This window comes from Carassius auratus, chromosome 46, assembly GCF_003368295.1.
Source record: "Carassius auratus strain Wakin chromosome 46, ASM336829v1, whole genome shotgun sequence".
In the NCBI taxonomy this organism is placed as follows: domain Eukaryota; kingdom Metazoa; phylum Chordata; class Actinopteri; order Cypriniformes; family Cyprinidae; genus Carassius; species Carassius auratus.
The window spans coordinates 7,786,859-7,793,907 of NC_039288.1; positions in this window are offsets into that span (position 1 = coordinate 7,786,859).

A 7,049-nucleotide genomic window follows, 5' to 3' on the forward strand; every position below is an offset into this window, starting at 1 on the left:
CCCCTCCCGAAACAATTCGTGTCTAATGGAGCAGGACAGGAAACAGTTCCTTCGCTCCTCTTGAAATATTGAAAAAAAAAGAAAAGGAAAAAAATCTAAGAAAGTTGTCTCCGTGCGGGAAAATACAACACAAGCTTGATAGAAAACAATAGAACAATCTCTTGACTGGAGACGCGACTCGGGCTCTGATTGTTTCTTCGCCGTGCCTGCCATTGTTTCCAGGAATGCCCCGCATGTGCTGTGACACAAACAAATTCAAATCCGCATGCTTAGTTTGCACAATTTACCGTTTTGACAGCCGATCATCATGCAGTTTATTTGTACACACAACCTCACACGGAGAATAGAACCAGCTTGTGTCTTTTCCGGCGACACCCGAGAAGAAAAGCTTTTGTGATCCTCACAGAGGTTTAGAGACAGCAATAAAACAAAAGAGCGAAATATTCTGTGATTGAAAAACCCTTCAAATCTGTGCTTCATTTACATCTGTTTGATTGTGTTTAGGTTCTTGCTGTTGCTCTCTTCCCCTTTACAAGATCAAAGGGATCTACAAGGGCTTGTACTATGCTTCCCTATTAGCACTTTGCTAATGATACTACAACAGAAGCCACGGTTAGCAGCTGCAGGCGGGAGAGTTATAGTAGTGTGCCGTAACTTATTGTGACCCGGGATGCAGGAGATTACTTCGGGTCACAGAGTCGATGCTTCCTGCTCCGTTAGTGTTTGTATCCCCCTGATACTTTGCACGCACCAGGGCCTTGAGTTATGGACCTCCCAAAACAACAAAACCCATCGTAGAGGTGAGAGGCCCCATTTATCCTGCTGTTTCCCCCACCCTTCAAGGTTACTAAAAGAGATTAGATTCCCTCCATGACTGTGCGTACACACAATTGTACTGATGTTGTAATAGTTCGCTCCCTTCTCATAACTCTAGCACAGACTCATCGTCTTAGAAGGATAGGAAATATATTGACAATGACACTAGAGGTGTGGGTGAAACTTTTTAGAGTGTTTTGATGGAGTCAGTATTTCTGTTTTTTTTAGGTTAGATGTTTTAATTAACTATTACTCATACAGCACTTCACACTAGGCTTTTTTATTGATTTATTATTATTATAAAGCAGGGGGCTGGCAGGTGTGCACATTTTTATTTATTTATTTATTTATTTAACATTTACCAAATTTTCTTAAACTTTTTTTTTTATATCTTTGTATTAATATGTCATATTATATAAAATAGGTCACGTTATATAAACACATTCATATATAAATTATATGTAGCTGCATTTATTTATTTTTTAGAAACTAAAAGAGAAACCTAAATCTACACTGTAAAAAATAAGTGTAATTTTAACTGTAAAATTTTGTAAAAACGCTACGGAAAAAAACTGATAATAGGTTAACAGTAAGTTCCCGTACTATATACAGGGAAAAACTGTAAAAGATCTAACAAAGCATTTAATGTAAATTTACAGTAAAATTCTGTTAATTATACAGCTTTTAGAAGTAAAAAAAGAACAAATCAATGTATAATTTACAGTCTAAAACTGTAAACTGATATTCCCAGAATTCCCTGCATGACACTCCACGTTTGAAAGTATTTTGTTTAAATAATCATGTTTTTAAATAGTTCTTGTTATCAGTTATGTACATTTGAGCTTTATGTTACATCTTCTGTTGCATTATTTAAGTATCACGTGTGTTACCATGATGGTGTTTTGTGTTTCCATAAATGTGCACCTTCTATATGTTAATATATACTTCTGCTTGTGGTGAAGCTACTTGTGATGAGCTTTGATACTTCATGTGGCTTTCTCTTATACAGTACCATCTTTATTATTATGGTGGTTGTCAGTATTTTCAAGGTACAAAACAGATTTAATTTTGTGTGTTGTTGAATTTACTGGTTTATATTCACATTTTCTTGTTTGTAAATTACAGCCTTATATTGTAAAATTAACAGTTTTTGACGTAAATGTGTTTACAGTTTTCTGTATTTTTACAAAATTATTCTGGCAACCACAGCTGCCAAAAAGTTTTTGTAAAAACAACAAGAAATTTTTTACAGTGTATGGGTGTTTAGCTGTTTCTTTTAATAAAAGCCATGACTGTTTTCTTTGTTTTAGAAATGGTCCCTCACAATGCAGTATCTTTGGTTTCAAAACCCATTAAAAATAAAAGTTCTTTGACTTTTTAAAAATCCATTAGGCTTAAGATGAAACATAATCCTAAACCATTTTTCAAAAATATTGTATAGACTTGATAGTGGGATCTTTTGACTTGGACCAATCACCCAGAACACCCTAGTAACCACTTATCAACCTCTATTACCCAAGCAAATGCCGAGCAACAAGGTTTTACTGTGGTTTTTAGTGGATTCTTTGTATTGATGTGAACATTTTTGCAAATGCCCAACAGTTAGATTCTAGCAGCTTGGCCCGTCGTGTCTCTGTGCAAATGTGTTTGAGTCTCACTACACGAGGGGAGTCACAATTTCTTCTATGCATCTTTGGAATGGATGGAAAGCACTTTACCTCATGCTTTCATGTAGTGCTCTATACTAAGAGGTAATTGCTTTGATACTGTTCCATGTGTACAATTTCTTGTACATTTGAACGATACTGTGTGCATATCTCTGTGTCAATAGCCTGGTGCCTAAAAGTCTATTCATGTTGAAAATGAAGCCAGTGGAGGAGAAAGGAGGGAGAGCGAGAGAGAATTTCTGTCACAAATCTCATCTGTCTGACAGCTGTCATCACTCACATTTTGCTAGAAAAAAAAGACTGGTTTAATTCTGCGGATAGATGGAGAAAATGGTATTGAATAACCCCCTTGGTCAATTTTTTTTTTTTTCAGGATTTCAGGCAGTGTGATAAATTAGGTGCCCCCTGGATCAATACCTGCTTCTTTCTTCGTAGCTCAAGATGGGATTTGTCAAAATAGGAACTAAAGGAAGGTCTATTGAGTTTAGTGTCTAAGGTGCAGCCATAATTTCTAGAAAAGTAGAAGGAGATATGCTTGTGTTTGAGAGTTTGTTCATGGACATGAGTTTGTGTGTCGTTTCTTGGTTGTTAATTTCAGTCCTCCCAAAATGCAGGGGTTTTCATGTTTTGATTATACAGAGCTACAAATGTGAATGATCCCTGAAGAAAAACAAAATAATAATAATAATAATAATAATAACAGATATATTTATTATTATTATTATTATTATTATTTTATTATTATTATTATGTTTTTTCTTCAGGGATACAAATATACATACATATAAAACTTATATAAACTAAAGCTGCCTAAACTGTTTTTATTTATTATACTTTGCTTTTATATATTTTTTTTATTTTACTTAAAATTTTATAGTTTTAACTTTTGAAAGCAGATTTTGTTTTATTTTATAACTAGTCTTTCTAAAGCATAGTCATTTTAATTTATTCTTCTAGTCTCTACTTTAGAAGAGGTCCCTCAAAATGCAAATATTGTATTTGGGGATCTCTTTCATTTTCACTTCACTTTCAAAACGTTTGAAGACCATTTTTTAAGTGATTTCACTCCAAAAAAAAATTTTTATTTAATTTTACTTTATTTTTTATTTATTTATTTTTTTAATTGCATTTTACTTCACTGTACTTAATTTTGTATTTTATTTTATAGTTAGTCTTTTAAAAGCAGATTTTTAAATGGTATTATTTATTTATTTAATGGACCCTCACAATGCAAATATGGTATTTAGGGATTAGGGATTTTTGGCATCAGAAAGTTTGATTTGATTATATATTTTGTTTGTTTACTTCTTTACTTCACTTTTTTTTCCCTTTTTTTATATTATTATTATTTTAGGAGTCCCCAGTTTGAAAACCACTGCTATAATGTAATTGTTCAAGTGCTATGTTTTGCAAAAGTAGACATTTCACTGTTGGGATCTGAGAGTGTGTAATCATTGGGTTTTTGATTGTTTACAAATAAAATGTATGCTCCAATAATACTAAAAATGTTAGCAAAAATGAAAAGTTTCTGTCACCAACTTTGATGCTCTCCACTTTCCTTCCTTCCTTACCCTTTCAAAACATTTTCTAATCATTTCTTACATTTTTCTGTTTAGGTCATGGTTCATGTTTACAAAAAAAGGAAACCCATCTAAGGCGTTCCTAGTATTTCATGAATTTACATTAGGTGTCTTTTTTCCCCACAATTCTGTGCATGTTAATGGGAAAGTCTTAATTAAAATGTCAAGGTAGTGTGATATCTCTTTACATTTCTTACCCTTCCTCCACCATCTCGCTCGCTTTGAACCTCCCCAGAGGCCTATTAAGTGCTGGCCGGAGTGATTGAAGTTCAAAGGGGTGAGGCTGAAGATTGTGCCTCTCCTTCCATGTGTCCCAACATCCTCCCCGCCTGACCTTTAGCAGACAACCGTCCCGGCTAATGCGCTTGCATATCTAATGAGAGGGTCAGAGATGCCCTGACAGTCTATGCACGCGATAAGACGCAGCCTCCCACTGCCGAGCTGTCTTTAAATGTTAGATCCTCTCCCAGTCTATCCCTCTCTCGTTCTCTCGCTATCACTCCCTCTGTTCTTTTGTCTCTCTGTGCGAGAGAAAGGTTAGCAGGAAGGACAGGCCACTGGCTGCTTTTCATAAATGGGTAGTTTCTGTCAGCGAGTAGAAGGCAAATTCTAATGAGGCTTTCTGTTACACATGTAATATAATTGTGTCCTCATAAATCATCAGCTGTTTGAGGCATCAATTATGTTTATGTGGCCATTAACAGTTGGGCTTGTACTGATTGTTTGACGTCCTTGCCAGGATGGTGAGATGGTCAAGGTGGATCTTGCTTTCAAAAGATCTTAATGACTTCCGTAGTCGCATATATATAAATACATCATCCTATTCTCAGTTGGTAGCTCTTTTCCATGCAGTGAATTGGATTCAGAGCTTTCAAGTTCAAAAGGGTACAAAAGCACCTTAAAAGTATCATAAAAGTGACTCTGCAGTATATTCCAAGATTTCTGAAACCAGTGCAAAACAGTCAAATAAACAATTAAATGCTAGTTAAAACTTATATTCCGTAGTATGACCATTGAAGGTTACTTTCGAAGTTTGAAAGTTCTAGTTTCCATTCATTGTAATTGCATGGAAAAGATAGACTACTCATTTTATTTAATGTCTTGTTTTTTTACAGGTCATTGCAGGTTTCAAAATGACATGATAGTGAAGAAATGCATTTTTTTTTTTTGTAATGATAGATGTCTCTATAAAAGGAGATGTGCTTATTGTTTTTTAATGATTACAACACATCAAGTCAGTGAAATTGACAAGTCAGTTAACACTAGCATATTTCTAGGTATACATCCCTGCAGACTTGTGAGGTAATCCATGTATAATTCAATATATATATATATATTTTACGAAACGGCATCATTGCATCACATCTCAGTATCTCAGCCTTGAAGTGTGTCTCAAACGTGAGGATAAAATTTAGCTTTTGACGTTTTCCTGTAAGCTAATGCATAGCACCTTGTCGACGCTACAAGTCACGTTCAGTTCTTCTGAGCCAGGCGAGAGATCTCTCATTAAGGATGAAGCTTCCCTTGATAAATCACTCCTCGCTGCTCTTTGGCCCCTCCAGCAGACCTTCGGGCCTTCGCTGAGACTGCCTGCCCGGGGCCTGCAACATTTCTTCTGACCCCCTCTTTCTCAATTATCCTGGAGACTGCCGTCGAGCTTCACCGTCAGCCCTGCCTAATGAAGTGTGCAGCGGTCGCTAGGCCCGTAATCACTGCAGTATGCAAACGCTCACCTTCAACGGCTCATCACCATAGATTACATTCACAAATCAATGAGGGGTGCTCGCCCTAAAAACGCTACAATTAATTTGCTTGCTGCAGGTTACAGCTTATCTTCAGGCCTTTGTGTTGACAAGCATCTCCAGCAATGGAGATAGTTTTTGTTGCCTGTTTTTTAAACATGGCTGTGACCCGAGTCGAGGTTACCGTAAACCAGCAAATCGGCCATAAATGCAGCTGTCCTTTTAAATCAAATTATTTTCCATACTTAAGCTGCTATAATTCTAATCAAGAACCAAATACCATCTCCATTTCATGCCTTAGATATTAAAAACTGAGACTCTGTAATCTTAGACCTGCAAGGAACGTAACTTGAGCTATAAGAGCGTACACACACACACACACACACACACACATTTATGCGTGTGTACAGACAGGGCTGTGTTCAGCACTATCCCTTGCTTCACTGGTCCTATCTTATTAAAGGCTGTCGGCGCAGCTACTGAGGAGCTATCATAAGCTTTTCATTATTGACTGAGAAAATATGATAATTCGGAAATCAAATGCTGCCTTCCAAAGGCTCCACTGTCACTTTCAATTTTAGATTCTCTCCTCCACTTATATGAGCAAGGTGATAGTGGCAACTTCATAGGCTTCTCAAGTTTCCTTTCCTTGCATTTATTTCTTTATTTATTTGTGAGTGCATTTTTTTTTTAATTAGAATGTTATAATTGAGGTCTTTCACCTATTGCACCTCGGTAAAAAAAAAAAAACACTAAAACCAATTTAATTTAAAGCTGTATCTCCTTTCATGGCGGAAATTGAATAATGTTTGAAGTGTGAGAGATTGCAAACTGACAACATGTTTTCTTTATTAACTCCCCTCCTCTCTGTTTAATTTTTTCCCTTGAACACCTGACAAAATTTCCATGCAATTAATTTTTTTTTTATCGTCCCTTTTTTACACTTCGCTAATTTAACATAAATAATCTTATAATGAGTCGAGAGAAAGTGATTTTCCGTTTCACACTGTAGGTGGAATTGAGAACGGTCTGGAATGCTATTAAAATGAAACCAATAGGCTTGAAATGTTTTAATGAATAAATGATAACAGTATTCTCAGCTGCACCAAATAATTTTTTTTCTATAGATCCGAATCATCGTACACTTCCTCTATAGTGCTGCATTTCACTCTCATTCCCAATTTTTTTCTATAGGTCCGAAGCATCATACACTTCCTCTATAGTGCTGCATTTCACTCTCATTC